General features: G+C 38.6%; 1 protein-coding gene across 3 annotated transcripts in view; it reads right to left on the reverse strand.

The window, feature by feature from the left end:
- Positions 1-21,241, reverse strand: part of LOC129766175 (ataxin-1) — a 106,605-nt gene that overhangs the window by 47,881 nt on the left and 37,483 nt on the right. Inside the window, exon 1 of one of the 3 annotated variants that reach the window (XM_055766693.1) lies at positions 2,288-2,306. The exons of the other annotated variants lie outside the window; for them this stretch is intronic. The gene's annotated coding sequence lies outside the window, so the exon portion shown is untranslated. Of the gene's footprint in view, positions 1-2,287; positions 2,307-21,241 lie in introns of those variants that run through there. 3 annotated transcript variants of the gene reach the window in all.

Raw genomic sequence — 21,241 nt, forward strand, 5'->3', positions numbered from 1 at the left:
AATTGCGTTCAACCACAACGAATCAAGTGTAATGCGTTCTTAAATCAATTAATTTTCATTTATTAATATATCATTTTGTCAAAAACAGCAAAAGTGAGTTAATACCAATACCATTCATGAAATTAGTCCAGAGCTGTTACAAAATACCAATATGTTGTGTAATGATATTATGTTAATAGTTGCCATGCACTTGGTTCGCTCTGGCTACGAAGAGAACGAAGTTTTGCATGTCTAGCAGCAACGAAATTTAGTTTTCTTTACTTTCATAAAGGTTCTGAATCAGAAATTGACGAAGATGTGTGCCTACAGCATGAAAGGGAGTACTATGTTTGACATCCTGTTTTTAACACGTGAGCGATAAAATGATAGATTTGATCAGACACAGTCAATTATGGTTCTTTTTGGCAGAACCACGACCAATTGATATAGTTTAGCTTACACCCAATTTATTGGTAGTTTGCTTTAGTGTGATCAGAGGCTTCCTCAAGTTCATAAATTGGTTTTTGGGTGTAATCTATAAATACAGAGTATCCGATAGCTGAGTGAAAAGCTTCATTTTTCCATAGTGGAGTTAATGATCCAATCACACGGAAATCTTCGGTCATAGAAACATTTCTGTCGATTAAAAACATTGTTTATTCGATTCAATCCAAGATCGACTGTTTAATAAAATGCTGGGTCTTATTAGAACCGCAATCGCTCGATGTTGCGTGAACAATGTTGGGGTATATTACAAATTTACTTCCAAACGTGGATGTAAACCTAGGGATAACGCAGTCGACGTTCTCTAAAAAAGCACAAAATGAGAAGTCGTTCAGAATGAAAGTTTCGCAAAATTTTAACAGAGTTTGACGATGGTGTTGCATTGGTTAAGTCCACACAACTGGTAATTTTCGCAATGTTATCTGTTCGCAGTCCACTACCGGTGCGCACACGATGTGCCGAATAGCTGAGGTACGCGCGTTTATCGTGTTCCGTATTTTACTTTCCTAAATTCTTGAACGCGCCATGTTGAAGCAAAGAATGTTGAATGGCCAAACAGGCGACTGAGACTACGTGGTGGGTGTGCTCCATTTGAATGTCCGTTCGATTGGCGCAGAAAATCTGATGTCGTCATAAAGATGTGAAGAGCACCCCCTTTGAATATTCATTAGCCAATAGTACACAAATGGTGCAGAGGTATCTCGAAGTCAGTGCTCGTTTCGCTACTCTAATTAGCTTCCATCGATATTCTGCGTCTAGCTCAAACAAAAAAGAGCGATTCTCTTCGCGCGCCAATTGTGAAGACACCCGTTTCTACATAACCACTTTGCGCATCAACAATAACAAATGCCAACATGCGAAATGATATGATACGGTTTAAACTCATTAATCTATAATGTATTCGAACGGCGAAGTCTAAAGCCTTCTTCTATACCTGGAAGTCATGCTGTGAACAACATTTGCATACTGATAATTTCGGATGACCAACCGCAGTAATCAGAGATAAGTCTGCGCGCTCTGCAAGTGCAGCAGCGCCGAATCACGTTCCGCCGAAGAAATGTGTAAGCTCGAATTAGTGATACTGGAAGAGTAATACTAGAGTAACTATTCGGCACACACTGTGGAAGAGAAAAAAAACAGCGAGTAGTGCGTATTGACAATTATGATTAGATTTACGATGCTTATACCATTAGAATACATTGTAAGTTGTTGACTTTAAAATGAAAAAAAAGATTATTTTTACTGATCATTGCCAAACATTAGGCTATGGCTATGAAACGAAATTGTGGAAGAACTGACCATCGAGGCGAATGATAATACGTTAGGTGGTCAAATTATAACAAGCAGTGCAATTTACTTATTTGTTTTTTGACTATACGATATACTCATATTCGGAAATACGTTGCTTTTCAACCGCTGAACCGATCGCTGATCTATTACCAGCAAATGAAATGTATTTAAGTGAACTTTCTTCAAAAAATACTGTACTGCGTACCAAATTTTTGTTTTGTTTTTCGAGATGTCGACAAAGAGCCTCTTACTGTTTATATTGTTTTTGAATAACTGACACTACAGAACAGATTAAAATACAGAGAGACACGTTTTTTGAGTTTGGGAAATATACATTTTTTTCCCCATTTTTTTTTTTAATTTGTAACTTTTTAACCGCTTTGATCGGTTTCAGATTCTTGTTTTGAAACAAATCCAAGATATTCAAATGAACTCTCTACGAAAATTTGTAATCTCAATATAAAATGTCAGAGTGGTAGCTTCCAACAAACTCAATTTTGTATTGATTGCCTACCTCGGAAGCCGTACTGAAGCCATTTGTGTCTCACCGTATTCCTTCCTCATCCGGATTTAATGCCAATTTGTCTGGGCATTGGCAGCATCATCTAAAATTTCAGTGAAAATTTGTGGGCGTAAAAACTTTGGTGATTTAAGCAACTTTGCATACTTGAAAACTTGGAATAAAAATTGGCCTACTAAACAAAATTATTCATTGAAAAATAATTTTTTTATTGAAACAAAAGGAGCGCTGATTTTTTTTATTATTTTTCAAAAACTTTTTTTTTAAATTCTCAAAAAATTATACGAATGACCCTTACAATAACCAGCAAATCATTAATACATCGTAAGATGGGCACTTTTATAGTAAAAAAGTTTTTCTAAGAATAACTTTTTCATACTCGATAAAGTCTTGGATCTTATTGAAATATTATATATGTCATTTTTGTATGGAGACTCCTGAGAAAATAATGTTGTACTTATAACATTTTTGTGTGTAAATTCTCGCATTTGACATGTTCTTGACATATTTCTAAATAGAAAAAAAGTTTGCAGAACATGTCAATCGCAATAATTTACATATAAACATGTGCCTGTATGAGTGCCCTTCTTCCGATGTATACATGAATTGTTGGTAATTGTACGGGCTATTCATATATATTTTTCTCAGAATTTAAAATGAACTTATTTTTGAGAAAAATGACCTAAAATTTTAATTTTTCTTTCAATGATATTTTTTAATTTGTTCGTTATTTTACAATTTTATTACAATTTCCTACATCTCTTCTTTTCATCAAAATTTCTTGGGTATTATAGCTTTCGAGTTATAAATTTTTGCAAGAAATTAAGAAAAAGCTTTGATTTTTCCAAAAAGTAGTCTAATTCTTTTTTGAAGATCTATATGTGCTCAAACATACTGATTTGTTTTCAATTAATCGGGGTAAAGTGAAATCGGCCTATTCTCTGCACATAATGAAACATTGATACTTCTGTTTCGTTCATTTCTGCTGTCAGCTCGCTTCAATGTGGAAAACAGAAGTTTTCATTGGCGATTCATATTTATTATCATCGTCAAAGTGTTTCATCTCGCATGCGGAAAGATGCTTGTGGCTGGACTTTTCCGGGCCGTCTTCCAAAAAAGTAGTATTAGAAAGATATAGTAGTTACGCTTACCGCTATACACTGCTAACTTATTACTTTTGCTGGCCCTTTCACTACACCGTTTCCATTTGTTTCAGTGAGTACGTTTCGAAAGAAAAAAACTCAAATCCACGCCATTCACCGTTCAATTTCCTTTTGTTTCCCTGCTTTGCGATGAAACACTTTGCCTTTTCGGTTGCGCGTAGCTGTTTTGTAGTTTTAGTTGCATATCGGAACGTGTTGCTGTTAGAAATCATGTCATGCAAAAACTTAGAAAAACCTAGAGCATTTGATGAGAGGAGGGGAATGATTTCAGAAGAGGATAATTGAGACGCAAATATGCTTTTTTCGCAGTGAAATACATATAAACCATCGAAAAACACTAAATGGACGATAACTTTGTCAAATATGCTTCTTTTCATACACCGCTCAAAAAAACCGCACAAAAACGGTCTAAGGCCGATTACACATTATCCGGTTTCAGCCGGACCGTCAAATTTCCCAAATGGCAAATTTCGACCGTACCAACCTCTTCACGGCGCCGTGATGCAGCCGTCTACTGCGACTACGATGTCCGGCGACAGGACAAGAATGATACGCGATGACAGTAGCACTGTGTCGAAGTCTGGTGGAGACTTCGGTTTGGGAAAGCAAATCATTCTTTATAAGCTAGCAGATCTTAAGACAGTTTTAAGTTGTTTAAATTTTTAATGAAAATTTCTACTTTATGTTATTTGATTACTTAAAACCCGTAGTACTGATTCTTAATTAACCATTTTTGTATAATTTTCTTGACATTTTCACTAAAACTCATCATTGTAATATGAAATCAGTATCAAACACAATTCTTCTTCAGGGCGTTTTCCCCACTTGCAAAAGAAGGTGTTACTCTATTACATAAAGAACATATTTTATAAGAAGTTAATTTTCATTCATACTTTTTTTTTTCAAATATGTGTTTACTGCACCTGAAAATCCATTATCACTATCATTTCCCAAAAGCGGAACACGAAACTCCATGCCATCAACGCGAATTGATAGTTGTTTGTCATGTCTGTTAGTATTAGTACAATTCAGGCAATTTTTATCCCCTTGAATTAGTATGTGTGTGTGCTATTGACGTTTGTTTGTTGATTTTGAAATTAATTCAGAATTTACAAGTGATATGGATGTCGAAATTTTTATTTCGCTTCTTCGGCAACGATCTGTGCTGCGGAACAAATTCGGCGATACAAGTTGCTGCACGAAGGTAAGCAATGGTCACAGGCGCACGAGATCATCATGGAGATATTGCCGTGGACTGTGTTATCAACGGTGGGTGGTGTCTTTCGACAAATTGAACGAGTTCTTAAATTAACTTCCGTTTTTGTTTTGTTCACAGATTCGCTACTGAACGAGTTCGATGATGTCAAACAAATTTCCAACTGGTTCATCAAGGGACATATTTTGAGTGAGCTTATCGAGACTTTATGAGGAGGTTAGTTTGTGGTAATTTGAGCACACCAAAAATAGCTCTCTCCTAATATTATATTCATATCCTTTCAGACAATTTGACCTGACTCGAGACGCGATCGACTACGAGGTGGACGAGGCTCGGCTCGAGGATCTCAAGCCCTAAATGTCCGATCTGTGATCGGTGATCGAGATGTTTCCCTGTCCGACGCCGAAGCATCGGTTCTGTCAGAGCGAAATCACCCAATATATCTGAGTCGGACATTCTTTGCCCAAGATCCGCGTATATGAGATAGAGTTCGAAGGAAAATTATGACGTTATTTTAATCATAAAGATTGTCAGTGCAATGGTGAAATAAAAAAAAACACAAAAATATGGGCACACAATACATATAAATAACTTCATCGAGCTGATTGTGAAGGTGAGTTTTTGTTGATTTGAACACACCAAAATAGTTCCCTCTTCTAATATTCTTATTCGGTATTCCAGACAGTTCGACCTGACCCGGAACACGATCGACGATGAGGTGGTCGCAACTCGGCTCGAAGAACTCCAACCCAAACTGTCCGATCTGTGCTCGGTGATCAAGATGTTCCCCTGCCCGGCGCTGAAGTATCGGTTCTGTTAGAACGACATCACCCAGCTGTTTTTTTTATTTAAGTAATTTATTTTTACAGGCTCAGTTACATAGGTTTAAAGGAGCCGAACTCTTAGCTATACTTTTATTAGTATATATCAACATGTTTCCTTAAATCTAGGGTTAATAAAGTAGGAAACCGATTACTCGCGGTCGACTCGAGATTAGAAGGGTGACATAGTTTCTTTTGGAAAAGGAGGGGATATAAGGATATTGTACAATGTTCACACTCGCATTCACACTCACGCTCATCATACTCAATTCTTAAATCTATTATTATATCTATTATGTATATACATTTCAGCTTATTCTATAGTTAGTCAGAAGGGAAACAGTCGCTCGCGAAGGGAAAAAAAGGAGAGGATAAGGGTGTACGGACAATCACACACGAAGATCGATAGTTTTAAGGAAAACATATATTAGGGACATGTAATCGAGGTCTAACCGAGCCAACACATCTCTCACCGGTACATTGGGCTGTCTACCTCGGGTCCGAAGGGAGTTTTCTAAATTCGATCTGGCAACAAGATACACCTCGCACGACCAAACAACGTGCTCGATGTCGTGGTAACCTTGGCCACAAACACAGAGATTGCTACTGGCAAGATTGAAACGAAAGAGTAGCGCATCTAACGAACAGTGATTGGACATGAGTCGGGAGAAGGTGCGAATAAAGTCCCGACTCAAGTCCAGACTTTTGAACCACGGTTTGAGGCTAACCTTAGGGGAAATTTAGTGAAACCACCGGCCCAATTCATCTTCATTCCATTTGCGTTGCCAATTAGCGATGGTATTTTTACGGACTAAAGAATAAAATTCATTGAAGGCGATTTGACGCTGATAAATGTCGCCCTCAATCGCACCTACCTTTGCTAATGAGTCAGCCCTCTCATTACCCGGAATTGAGCAATGTGAAGGGACCCAGACAAAGGTAATGACATAACAGCGTCTGGATAAAGCACTCAAAATTTCTCGTATTCTCTCAAGGAAGTACGGCGAGTGCTTTTCCGGCGAACACCCAGCTGTTGGCATATATGATTTGGCCATTCTTCGCCCACGATCCGATGTGCGTTGATGCGAAATGTGCTCCAGAAGCTGTCCCTGCCCCAGGGGAACGTGTTCCAGGAATTGCGACACATGCTCAGCGTGTTTCTGCAGAAAGATCTGCGGAAGCAACAATGAGCTAGTGTTTGAAGGGAAATTATGTTTTTTCAATTAATTTATTTGTAAGGCTCAATCGCGTGTGAAATAAATTATGCTATTTGTGTATGTTTGAAAATAAAATAATTTAGCGTACGAATAAGCACACCGCAACTGGACCAAAGTTAGTTTTTGTAATACCGTTGATGACACCTATGTGTTTTGTCCAGTAAGTTTTGACGTAGGACTACGTCTAACCGGAAGATATAGGGGGTGAAATGGAAATCTAGGCACTGAACAAGAAGGAAAAAATGCAAGATATGGAACGCTTATATCTCGAGCATTTCTCAATAGATCGCAAAGGTTTTTGCATCAATTGATAGGAAATATATCTACGCATCTATCATAACGAATAACATTTCATTTTTCATGAGATAAATAATTGAATAATTGTGAAATATCAAGCATTGCCAAAATGCACTATGTGCCCATTTTTGATTGGTTCATTTTGTGCTCCTCAAATCGTACCGACCAAAACGGGCAACCAGAGCAGCAGCGAAATAGAATGAAGCACGATTGGAAAGGAAAAAGGAAAAAAAGAAAGAAACATTGGTCGCAGTCTCACACATGCGTAATTCTCGAGCCAGCCAGTCAGCTTAAAAATCCCCGCTCCGCTGCCGTAACGATCATTCTCATTCAAACCGTACACCACATCGGTTCGCATCACAACCCATCAACAAACCAACCCAAGCAGCCATGTCTGGACATGGTAAAGGAGGAAAAGTGAAGGAAAAGGCAAAATCCCGCTCGAACCGTGTTGATCTGGAGTTCCTCGCAGGGGTTGCTAGGCCGAGCGCGTTAGTACCAGTGCACCAGTCCACCTAGCCGGCGTTATATAGTTTCGGCCGCCGAAGTGATCGAGTTAGCTGCTCGCGACGATAAGAAAACCCGCATTCGGAACAGAACACATTCGGTTCGGTGGACATCAAGACAACAGGCAGTTGCAGCGAGTGGCGAGTGGCAAACGCAATCGCAAAACGGCATCAGGTAGCAGAAGAAAAAAAGTTTGTTCTTTATACAAACTGCTTTGGTGGCAAATCCAGAACAAGGCGGCATCGAGGGCGTTCGAAATGGTTTTTTTCAAAACCACGAGTACAAAGTTTACTAAATTGGAACCTTTCCATAAAACAAGGCGCTTTTCAGGGCCATTAAACCTTCCAAAAAAGTGTTTAGGAAATACAGTTCAATGCTTTCTAAGACATTATCCAAAATAATAATAAAACACAAATTGATTTTTTTTGACGTAGGACTACGTCTAACCGGAAGATATAGGGGGTGAAATGGAAATCTAGGCACTGAACAAGTACGAAAAAATGCAAGATTTGGAACGCTTATAACTCGAGCATTTCTCAATAGATCGCAAAGGTTTTTGCATCAATTGATAGGAAATATATCTACGCATCTATCATAACGAATAACATTTCATTTTTCTTGAGATAAATAATTGAATAATTGTGAAATATCAAGCATTGTCCAAATGCACTATGTGCCCATTTTTGATTGGTCCATTTTGTGCTCCTCAAATCGTACCGACCAAAACGGGCAACCAGAGCAGCAGCGAAATAGAATGAAGCACGATTGGAAAGGAAAAAGAAAAAAATGAACGAAACATTGGTCGCAGTCTCACACATGCGTAATTCTCGAGGCAGCCAGTCAGCTTAAAAATCCCCGCTCCGCTGCCGTAACGATCATTCTCATTCAAACCGTACACCACATCGGTTCGCATCACAACACATCAACAAACCAACCCAAGCACCCATGTCTGGACATGGTAAAGGAGGAAAAGTGAAGGGAAAGGCAAAGTCCCGCTCGAACCGTGTTGATATGGAGTTCCCCGCAAGGGTAGCTAGGTCGAGCGCGTTAATACCAGTGCACCAGTCGCCGCCGTTATATAGTTTCGGCCGCCGAAGTGATCGAGTTGGCTGGTAAAGCTGCTCGCGACGATAAGAAAAACCGCATTCAGAACAGAACACATCAAGACAACAACAGGCAGTTGCAGCGAGTGGCGAGTGGCAAGCGCAATCGCAAAACGGCAGCAGGTAGCAGAAGAAAAAAGTTTGTTCTTTTTACAATCTGCTTTGGTGGCAAATCCAGAACAAGGCGGCTTCGAGGGCGTTCGAAATGTTTTTTTTTTTCAAAACCACGAGTACTAAGTTTTCTAAATTGGAACCATTCCATAAAACAAGGCGCTTTTCAGGGCCATTAAACCTTCCAAAAAAAGAGTTTAGGAAATAAAGTTCAATGCGTTCTAAAACATTATCCAAAATAATAATAAAACACAAATTGATGTTTTCATAATTTGTTTGCCAGGATCTGATGAGTATGTGAATTTGACAGTAGTTCTGAGCTTATTGATAGTTGGGGACTTTCAAGATTATTCAATTTTCACCAACTCTTAAATTGTTTCCAGATTGAAAGTACAGTAATTTACAATTAGTTCGACATTTAGCTAATTGGACGGACATGTAATGCGACTTATTTAGTTGGACATTTTTGTGAACATAGAGATCCAAATTATGACCGCACATTGAAAGTCGACACTGTACCACTGTCATCGCAAATGTTCAATTACAGGTTCAAATCGCCTCCAATGCGACACTGAGTGGCGCTTCGGTACGTTGCATTGAATGTAATTTACTGTAAAATATGTCACAAGCTGGATGGGAAGAAATTTTCCAACTGTGAAAGATGAGGCGAGTGGCAAATGCAATCGCTAAACAGAAAGGTTTAGCCGAACAAGATGGGGATATCGAGTGACAACAAAACAATAAACTCTTTAGATTGAAGATAATTTTGTGATCCTGAAAAGGACCCTTTTCAGCCTGCATGTGAATCCAACGAGCGAACAAATCGTAATGAATGTATTTTTTTTTTGCCATCGCTCCCTTTTAACGCTCATTCGTTCGTCTCGTTGGACTCGCCCCTCTGGCTGAGTCTGCCGATTTGTCTCTATCCTGTGAGTGTGTACCGCTAGAGTATAAAACACGCGGACCCCAAAAAAATATCTTATTTTCTTTCAAACCGTAAACCCCTTGTGGTTGTACGGCATCGGCACCGTGGACGTAACAAAGGAGGACAAGTTAAGGAAAAGGCAAAGTCTCACTCGAACCGTGCAGGTCTCCAGTTCTCTGTTGGTCGCATTCACTGATTGCTCCGCAAGGGTAACTAGGCCGAACGGATTGGTGCCGGAGCACCAGTATACCTAACAGCGATTATAGAGTTTCGGCCGTCGGAGTGCTCGAGTTTGCTTGCAAAGCTGCTCACGACAATCAGAAAACCCGCATCAAGAACAGAGCAGCTTCGGTTCGGCGCTCATCAAGGCAACAATTAGTTTCAGTGAGTGGCAAACTGCTTCTCCGGCACGTCGCATTAAATGTAATTTACTGAACAATATGTCACAAGCTGGATAGGAAGAAATTTTCCAACTGTGAAAGCTGTGGCGAGTGGCAAACGTAATAGCTAAACAGGAAGGTTTAACCGAACAAGATGGGAATATCGAGTGATAACAAAAACACAACACCAAAGGTTCTTTTCAACCCTCAACATATTCATAAAGAGTAAACAGTAAACTAATCCATTTTTCAGGTAGATAGGTAGGTATTCACGTAGGAGAAGAAAATAAAACAATATATTTAAAATATATATTTAACAAAAGCTGTCCCCTTTGTATAGTCCTACGTCACTCCGGTTATGTCCCTGACATTACCCACCCGTCTTTTTTATTTTTATCATTACAAATTTACATTGTCGCTGTTGTGGGAACTGTTGTAGAACCATATGTATATGTATATGAGTCATATGTATAACGCATATGTATAACGTGTGTGTGTGTGCTGTGCGAATTACGGAAAATGCTCGTAAACGTATTCTGAAGTGGGCGTAAGAACACCGTCCTGATGCAGGGTGCGCGTAATGTCCTGGTGTGCCACACTCAAACATTCGGCCGTCTTCTCCAAGGGACGCAAATACGAGAAGGCTCGTAGTTGCCGCAGCAGCTGTGGTTCCAATATTTTTCGTATACAGTGGAACCCCGATTATCCACGAGCGGATGATAGTTTGCCTCATACAAACGTCTTAGATACAAACTAATGTCGTATCCAGACCATTCACCATTCCGCCGTCATCGCGGATATTTGCAGCAATGTTTATCTGTCATTCCGCTATATAAATGAATGCATTTATGTGTATGTGAAAGATGTACGGTTTTGTGTAGCGCGAGGTCTCTTTCACATTGTTATCCGGTTATCCGTCCAAACCCAGCGGCGCTTTTTGAAACCGGTCCTGCTGAAACCGGATAATGTGTAATCGCCCTAACTGTCGTTGCGTTCTACTACTAGGAAATGTCGTGAATCGTAGCAGCCAATACCACTACACCTCCAATTCCCCGCCACACCACCAGCAGCAGCGAAGTCTGTCCACCAACCTCGCTCTTCAATGGAATATCAATGGGCTATACAACAACTTAGGAGAACTGGAGATCCTTGACCGAGAGCTGTGCCCGCCTATCATCACACTCCAAGAAGTGAATCAAGTTTTCCCCAAAAAACATCCAGAAAATCCTCGGGGGTGAATTTCACTGACACTCCTCCGTGACGGGCTCCGTCTTGCAACACTCCGTTGCATTAGGCGCCCAAAAAACATTCCCCAACTGTGGAAGCAAATTTCCACCGACCTGCCAATAATAGCAGTCCAAATCGAGGCCCCTATTCCATCATCTGCATATACTTGTCATGTGGCACAATCCCGGAACTATGACGTAGGCTGCTTGTGGCGTCAGAAGGTTTGAAGGATCCCATAGTCATCCTGGGGGACTTCCACGCTCATCACAAACTACTGTTCCTGCTTGGACAGTTCGTCCTTCTCAGCATCTTCAACGACCTGTGGAGTACACACGAACTTCCCGGGGGTTGGAGACACAGCCTAGTAATACTCATATCTAAGGTCGGCCGAAGCAGCAACTACGTTAAAGCCCACCGCCCAATTTCCTTATCCTACCAAGTTCATCCAAGAGCTTGGAAAGAATGGCGAACAGACGCCTGGTCACCTTTCTGTTCGAAAACAGGAAATTGGACTATCGGCAGTTCGTCTTCCGGTCGGGTATGGGCACCAACATCTTCTTCGCGACCCTCGGAGACATGATAGCCGAAGCCAACAGGAACCGTTAGCACATGAAGATGTTAGTACTGGACCTGGAAAAGGCGCACAACAGAACATGGATCCTGCTAGTACTGAAAACTTTGGCTGAATGGGGTGTTGACGGCAAACTACTTCACTTCATCAAAAACTTCGCCACATGCCGAACCTATGAGGTCAAAATCAGTAGCATCAGCTCCCGAGGTTTCCACAAGGAGACGGGAGTACCTCAAGATTCTGTTCTCGCCGTCACCCTATTCCTCGTCGCCATGAATAGTCTGTTCCAGGTCCTGCCTAGGATAGTCTTCGTGTTCGTCTACGCGGTATCATCATCATCAGCAGCCGCCTCACCTATGGCCTCGAGCTGACATGTTTGGCCGGAGATAATCTTCCAAAAACTCTGGCACCGATTTATAATAAGGCACTACGGCTCCAGCCTCCTGTCATCAACAACAGCTGTCTCCGTCTGCGCTGAAATTGGGGAACACCCTTTCGACCTAATCATCGACTCGGCCATTGTAACAAGGACTACCAGTTTTTTGTCGAAAACCAGCGGTAGGGGCCTCCTAAACCACCTGACCGCCCTCAGCAACACGATACTGCAGCGGGTGGCGAATTCCAACTTCCCCCGGTGGGAAAACAATCCTGGTTTGGGACGAACGACTGGAGGCTCCCAACTGTTCACGCGGAGAACGGTATCAGGAACAACTTACGAGCCGGGACGAGACAGATTAATTTCCAGCAAAAAAGTCGCTGACATCTGCCAGGCCTTCTCGCAAGAGGTGGCCTATTGCCTGACACTGTAGTTATGTGGGTTCCCGGACACAGCGTCAGCGATCTGCGAAACGGCCGACCGATTTCACATCTGACCTTTTTTCACTCGGAGGTGCCGCTTGATGACATGAAGTTGTGGATCCCCAACTTTTTCCGCACTTTTTGGTCCGAACTGTGGTTCAGAAAGGTTAAGGGCTCGATTGCAAGATTCAAGGACGTAAAAATGATGCGAGAATAACGAATCCTGCCCAGGCTGAGAACCGGCCATTGCTCGGTCTCGCACGGTTTCAACGAAGGACCTTTCCGTCTACTCTGCGACCACTGCCAAATCCACAACTCCGTCGAACATTTCCTGTGTGGTTGCCCGAAATATGAGGATCTGCGAAATCTTTATGCAATCAGCGGGAGTGTACGGGACATCTCGAGCGACGATCCAGCGAGGGTAGCAGCGCTTTTCTGCTATTTAAATGAGGCCAAACTGTTCTTCAGGATTTAACGTGTGAGCAATGGATCAGATCATCGACCATCCACATTTCGGAAGAATTACGGGAGTATGAATTGAATTCGTGACCTTTAGTGTGAGAAGTATGGATGTTACCACTACGCCAGATCATCTGCACCAGTAATTTTTGTTTAATTACTTAAAAAATGTTTTAATATGTGTTATTTGGGGATACCATCTGGCGGGAGTTAAAAATCAGGACACTTGTCACAGTTACGATTATGACCAAACCAGTGTGATTCTTTGAGTCATGAATAAATAAAAACACGTGAAATTTATATATTTAACATATTTGGGCGATCCATGCGGTTAAAATACCGAAGATGATGGCTTCTGGCTTTTTACGAACACAGGAGATTTTTTGGCGGTCTCAGAGTCATTAAACATCAAGTGCAATAGTACCGACGTACAAGCCACGGGTATGAAACGCAAGAGCTCCTTCTGGAACCCAACCTTTCTGAACGGTTGGATTTCTGCACCACATAGTTCAGCATGGATTTGGAAGTGGATGCCAATCGAATATTCTGGCAATATTTCGGTGTTTGGATATGCTTTTCACAATCAGATCAGTTTCATTGTTGATTTCAAACTTCTGATTCAACAAAATGACTAAATCTTAATACCTCTGGAGCCACCAGCACTTATGAATCACGCGTTAGCCTTAAGTTCTTTTGTGAAAAAGGAGTACGGTGATGCCTCTGAATCCGGACGCTTTTTAATTCAGACACTTTTTCATTACATTCAATATCATGCCAGAACCATGACATTTTATGCATGTTGAATTAATGTGATGGATAGTTACTATTGTGTCAATTTAGTTTGGTGTCAAACATAGTAAACATAACTGTTGACAAAAACATGTCAAAAATCAAAAATCAATGTGGATTTCACAAATCCATGTCCGGAACAAAAAGCACATTCAGAACAAGATTTTAAATCCGGACGGTCAAAAGTTGACGATTAAATTTCTCATTGAAGGAGTTGCATAAGGATATGTTAGAAGCCTTAGTATGGAGTATAGAGTGTGGAGCAGATTTTCGATCCAGGAAACCACAAAACTCTTCGGTATACAGGACGGGGTCGTTTATATGACCCGTTTGCTTGTACGTGGGTAACTTTGTCTGTAGCGCTGTCCCACATTAATAGAAATTTAACCCCCTTCCTGTTCACCGATTGATCTGAAATTTGGAACACACCTTTATCTCTGCAGTCATTAAAAAACTGCGTATTTCATGATATTAAAAATCCAAAATGGCTTGAAAGTCCAGAAAGGCGGCCACTACAAAATGGCGGTTTTCCTATTTTCTCTAAACCCCATCACTATGGGTATCAAACGAAATGGATTGACTAGTAAAACACAGTTATTAATAGAAAATGCAAATCCAGAATGGCCTCCACCACAAAATGGCACTGTATTTTTTTTCCAAAACAGTATCAATATGTGTATCAAATGAAAAAGCTTGACTATTAGAACACAGAGTCTTATATGCGTAAGCGCTTAAGCGTCCGGATTTCAATGCATTACTATACTTCTGGTGCAATACGTCGGTAAAATGACACTTTTGTTTAGACATTTGGTAGAAATTGGAATTCCGAGACAAACCACAAAAATATCACTGTGAAGCAAAATCTCTAAATGGAAAAATTTAAAGATCTCGTGAAAGGTCACACTGCAACTCTCTACATGCTCAGAAAACTTTAGTCTCCAATAAAAAAAGATTTTACTCAAAAATACAATACACTGAAAATAATTCTGATTCTGCAACAGAATAGGATTTCCCATGAAAATCAGGACAAAGGCTAGATTGTGAAAAATAAATCAGGACGCCCCAAATAGATCTCAAAATCAGAACATGTCCTGCTAAATCAGGACAGATGGTCACCCTATTATTATTGTTATTATTCAAGTTCAAAATATTGTTCGTTCAATTTCAAATTTATGTTTATTTTTATGTAATTTGTCGAACCTGCGGCAATGTCTACTGCCGTCGCAACAGAAGCGAACCAGCCCAGGATAAAATAAAATAACCCAAATCATCTGCCCATTCAAGATGTAGTGTGGTGCCCAAACAGAAAAGGAAATTCCCAGTGGTTGATTATCGATCAAAAATTGTAGGAAAATCAGGTGGAGAATTATAGTCCATGGGACGATACAACTTCACTATCGAGCTAAACGTCTCCAGTCACCTGTTGTTAATTCCGATGTAATCAAACACAAAATTACAATACGGTGCACAGTTTGTAATGAAAGATTACCGAGAGATGCACTCATGCATATACCGGCAATGAATAAGCTAGCACAGAATATGTTAGTGCTTCTGCTGGATTTCTATGTCAAGTTGAACGCTTCGGGGTAACAATGCCACAATTTCAATAGCGTCCAGTTTTGAATTTCCAACCAAAACCCACCGTCGTCTGGTTCTTTGTTCTGTCGTGAAATCCCTGAACCAGAACTCGGGCATCGTTGCAATCTCCGATCCGATGGTTGATGGCACCGTGAACTCCTCTGCGCTGTGAGGAACAAAGACTTTTGTTGGGAAAAACATACACTCTTGTTGGTGAAATTAACCATGAGTCACAGCAGTAGAACAAGTTAAAATGCGCAAAGTGATTAATTAGTGGGACGAATTAAACCAACACACTTAAGGCCGCTAGTTCAGAACGCCGTGTTACTCTGTGCCCCTCGATAGTCCCACCAGAGCGTGGTCACATTCCCGTCAGAATACATTAAAAGGACAGTGCTAATAAACCCCCGACTAGAGAATCTGCTTCGAAACGATCAGCACATTTAATTAATCAATTTCGCCTTCCAAGTAGTGCTCGCGCAGCAGCAAAAGCGTCGCATTTCACAGTGCACTAAAATTTACTGCAATGGTTTTGTAAAGTAACCAACACATCACATTCGTCTCGTGTTCCAAAAAGGCAAGTGCAAACTCAACACACACACTCCTCAATTCGTGAGTGTAATAAATGGTTTGTTTTGCTACATTTGCAGGCTGTGTGTTTCAACGATTAGCGTTTTAATAATTATAAATAGACACAGTCGAGTATAAGGAAGCTGAAAATATTATATCGAGAAACGTACTACCAGTAGTAAAATTTCTGTACAAACCAAAACAACAAATACGAAAATATCGTATAAATTCCTCCTCCTGTGCATCTCACTCTCAGCTCAGTAGCGAATGTTGAAAGAAATGAAGGAACGGAAAAACTGTTTATAGTAAAACCTATTTATATTTGAAAGTATTAAACCGTCGTACGAGCAGCACTGGCTGGCGTACTTAGAGGAATGACGTTCAGTCAGCTCAGCCAAGAATTAAGCGAGCATCAAATGAACGTTTTGCGCGGTCGTCTGACGGTTCACTTCTCGCAGACGGAGACCTTTTTTTATTTTTTTAGTATAAATCGTAGGGACAGTTTCTAAGATCCATCAGGAGAAAGTCGTGGCATGTTACCAAATTATAGAGATTTGGGTGGGTTAATTTTAGTTTTGTCGCTGCATAGAAACCATCGGAATGATTTATTAATGTCTTAAATTAAATGCACCTCATGTCCCGACTGCAAATTTTGAATTCGTTAGTACGAGATGTACCAACCAAAGGATTAGTTGACTTTTAGTGACCTGCTAAATTTCCAATTTGCCTCTAGCACATCTGTGTCCCGTGTCGATTCTCGAATCATGATTTTTTTCATCCCATCTACACCCCATTATTCACCTTTGAATATTCATTCATTCATCTGAATCTGTATCTAAAGTATGTGACAGCAGCAGCAGCAGCGGTGGCGGTCGGAAAGTGTTGAGGAATACGCTTTGTTGTCGCTTATAACGTTAAGCTGATTTGCAATGTGACTGACTGTTCACAACCAAACTCTCCCGCCCTCACCGCCACCACAGTTCCGTACGTGTGGGCGGGTGCCGCCATAACTATATTCAATGGAGCAATCGTAGCGTAACCTGTATGTTCTGGCGCAACAAACCGTCAGACGGGTACTGAACGATGAAAAACAGTAAAAAAAAAAACAATAATAGTGAGCACTTTGATACACTGACTAACTGTACAATATGTATGGAAACGATTTGAACTTGTACAATGTAACACACAGTCATTTCCCAGTTCGATTGGAATCAATAATTTCGCGAGCGAAGCAGAGCTGTGCATCTTCACAAATTTCATGTTATGTCACATTGATGATAGTTTATTACGGAGACATAAATTTACATTGTCTCAGTCGCTGAACCAAGATATGTAATTTTTCATACATACACTGATAATGTTCAATAAAGCGATTAATAGCAATACTAAGTACGACAAACAACAGGGATCATTATCATCTGCTCGAATTGACAGCCGCTCTCGTTCGTTCGCAAACCAAATCTGGAATAGACCGAGCGGAGCTACCTCATGAAACATTAAAATTTCGCCATTTTGTGTTGTTGTACGTAGCTCTGCATGTCATTAATTCAATGCTAAAATGTATTTAGAATATTTCAACATTGACACCCAACAATAGATCAATCGGGAAATAAAGAAATGGTAATGTGAATATCAATGTGCCTCGGAATGTTCACCAATCTATTTTCATGTTTTATTCATTGATTACGTATTACTAAATTAAAGTGGATTATTCGAATTGTTGAATCGATTGGGAATGTGTTGTTTTAAGAAGAGGAGCTCGCTAATTTTGGATAGGACGAAGTTTAGTATTCGAGTGGAACACTATTTGATCCACGAAGGTTATCAAATATGAGTTTTCCACAGCAATTGGGATTTTTTTTACTCAAGTGTAACTTTTGAAACGGCGTATCGGTTTTAGGAGAGAAATATTTAATAAATTATACAGCGCGAACTCGATTATATACTGTTTTTGATTTCTTTTCACTGTATATAATCGAGTCAAAAAAAAAAGTTATTTGTTTTTTTTTTGCTTGTATTTTTCGTTTTTTGAAAATAAAAGAGGAATTTGATTTTTGATTCATCCCCTTAAAGTCAGAAAACACCTATGAGTTTTCCACAGCAATTGGGATTTTTTTTACTCAAGTGTAACTTTTGAAACGGCGTATCGGTTTTAGGAGAGAAATATTTAATAAATTATACAGCGCGAACTCGATTATATACTGTTTTTGATTTCTTTTCACTGTATATAATCGAGTCAAAAAAAAAAGTTATTTGTTTTTTTTTGCTTGTATTTTTCGTTTTTTGAAAATAAAAGAGGAATTTGATTTTTGATTCATCCCCTTAAAGTCAGAAAACACCTTTCTCACATGAAAAAAATATATTTATCCAGATTCTCTCTGGAGGTGATAGACGATCATATTTGATGAAAAAAAAATCCTCCTACGCATATGTTCGAATTTCAACAAGAACTTCTTTTTTAGAACTTTTTTTTGTTTCGGACTCTGTTGCCTCAAACTGGATATAGTAGTGGAACAACTAAATTAGTGGATTTTAATAACATTTTGGAAGTGAAAAACTCAAAAGTTAATAATTTTTAATGTGTTATTATTAATTTTATCCTAAAAATTTATATTAAACTAAATTGTTTCCATGAATTAAATTGAAGTTCTTTAACCGCTTTACAATTTGTTCTTTGACGCCCAACTTCTATCTTTCTTCATTTGGCTGCAATATCGATATGAAGAATTCCTGGTGAAAATTCAAGCAAAATCTTCAAAGATCACGATTTTTACCCCACTGTACATGTAATAGACACTTGAACTTCACCAAAATGTTAGGTTACATTTCTTCTTGAAATAAGTCATATTTGAAATATAAAAAAAAATATTTTTTTCCAAACTGTATATAATCGAATCACATATAATCGAGTCTGTATATAATCGAGTCCGACCTGTATCTCAAAAACTATGAGTCGTACTCAAATAGTGTCTTAGAAAGAGTTATAGAGTATCGAAAACTAAATGAGAAAAATATACACTGAGAAAAAAATTGGCACTCTTTTTTATCTATGAAAAAAAAACTTTAATCTGCCACATCTAAAATATGTATTTTTTTTTTCATATAAAATAGAAGTCATGTAGAAAATCTAAAAAAAATATTTCCAAGATGGAACCACTATTTTTGACGAATTTTGTCGAATATCTACTTTTTATGAATTTACGAAGCATAGAATTTTTGTATGTTAACAATCAATTTTAGCCACAAATTATGAATTCTGATGTGATTTAAAACAAAAAAGGCTCATTATCAATCTCCTTCTAAATGCAGCCATTCTGGATAAAAACATATTTCTAATTTATTGTTATTTTTATAGACCTTTTTATAGACTTTTTTAATATAATTTAATATCGTGTTATACCGTCATGTTCATGAAATTTTATGAATTTGCTTATAATTTCTAACAACTTTTCAAAATACATAATTATGGTACAAATGTAAATTTAGGAGTTACGTTGAAAAACATTTGAAGACATGTGGGTTAATACAAAACGTAGCGATATTAAAAATCTTTTTTCTAAATTTTATCTAAAATAATTAGACAACATTTTGGAAAAAGCCAATTTTTTTTCATAAATTTTTACAAAGATTTATAACTTAAAAACTATGATACCTACAAAATTCATGTTAAAAGATGAAATGTAGGAAATTTTTTAAATTTTTGCGGAAAAATACCAATAATTTTTTGGAAAACAATTTCGCTGACAAAAAAGTTATTTTGAAAATTAAAATTTATTTTTCTCAAAACGTATTTTTTTAAAATTCCCAAAAATATATACAGGTCGGACTCGATTATCCGGCATTCGATTATCCGGAATTTTAAACTCGATTATCCGAAGTATTTTATTTTTAATTTTCGGAAATTTTGAATAATTTGTATAATAATTTCATATTGAATAGTCAATATGGCTATTAAATAAAAGGGCTTGACTAGTAGAGCGCGGTTTTTTATGAAAAATGCAAATCCAAGATGGCGGCCACTACAAAATGGCGGAATTACATTTTTTTTCACAATTTCATCAATATGGGTATGAAATGAAAGAGCTTGACTAGCAGAATACAGTTATTTATGAAAAATGCAAATCAAAGATGGCGGCTACTACAAAATGACGGATTACATATTTTTTTCACAACCCAATCAATCCGGGTATCAAATGAAAGGGCTTGACTAGTAGAATACAGTTATTTAAGAAAAATGCAAATCCAAGATGGCGGCCACTACAAAATGGCGGATTACATATTTGTTTCACAATCCCACCAATATGGGTATCAAATGAAAGAGATTGACTAGTAGAACACAGTTATTTATGAAAAAGGGGAATTCAATATGGCCGCCACCGCAAGATGGCGCCATACATATTTTTTTCACAACACCATCAATATGGGTATCAAATGAAAGGGCTTGACTAGTATACAGTTATTACAGTATACAGTTATTTATGAAAAATACAAATCCAAGATGGCGGCCACTACAAAATGGCGGATTACATATTTTCTCAGAACCACATCAATATTGGTATCACATGAAAAAACTTGATTAGTAGAACACAGTTATTTATGAAAAATGCAAATCCAAAATGTCCACCACCACAAAAAGGCGTCATATTTTTTTTTCAAAGCCCCTCAATATGGGTATCAAATGAAAGTGCTCGACTGGTAGAACACAGTAGATCATGAAAAATCAAAGGCCAAGATGGCCGCAGTTCCCAAATAAACAATTACTTTTTAATGGTTTCATTCAGCTTGCCCTGTTTCTATGTATGTTTGAGTGTTTGTAGGATTGTCCCACATTAATTGAAATTTGACCCCGTTCCTGATCACTGATTGATCTGAAATTTGGAACATATCTTTAATTCTACTGCCATTATAAAACTGCGTATTGCATAATCATGGAAAATTCAATTTTGTCGCCGCTAAAAAATGGCTGAATGGTTTGACTTGGAGAATACACTACATTATGAACAACATAAATTCGAAAAGGTTGCCGCCACAAAATGGTGACTATGTATTTTTTGCAATCCCCTCGATACCGATATTTATCGAATGAAATGATTTGAATAATAGAATATAGTACATCATCAAAATATTTCGAAGAATGTTAGGTAAGAAATAAAAATTTAAAAAAAAATTGAATGGTTTTATTGTAGAGAAGTATACTAATAATACAAATAATTTAC

Source organism: Toxorhynchites rutilus, chromosome 1, assembly GCF_029784135.1.
Source record: "Toxorhynchites rutilus septentrionalis strain SRP chromosome 1, ASM2978413v1, whole genome shotgun sequence".
Lineage (NCBI taxonomy): Eukaryota > Metazoa > Arthropoda > Insecta > Diptera > Culicidae > Toxorhynchites > Toxorhynchites rutilus.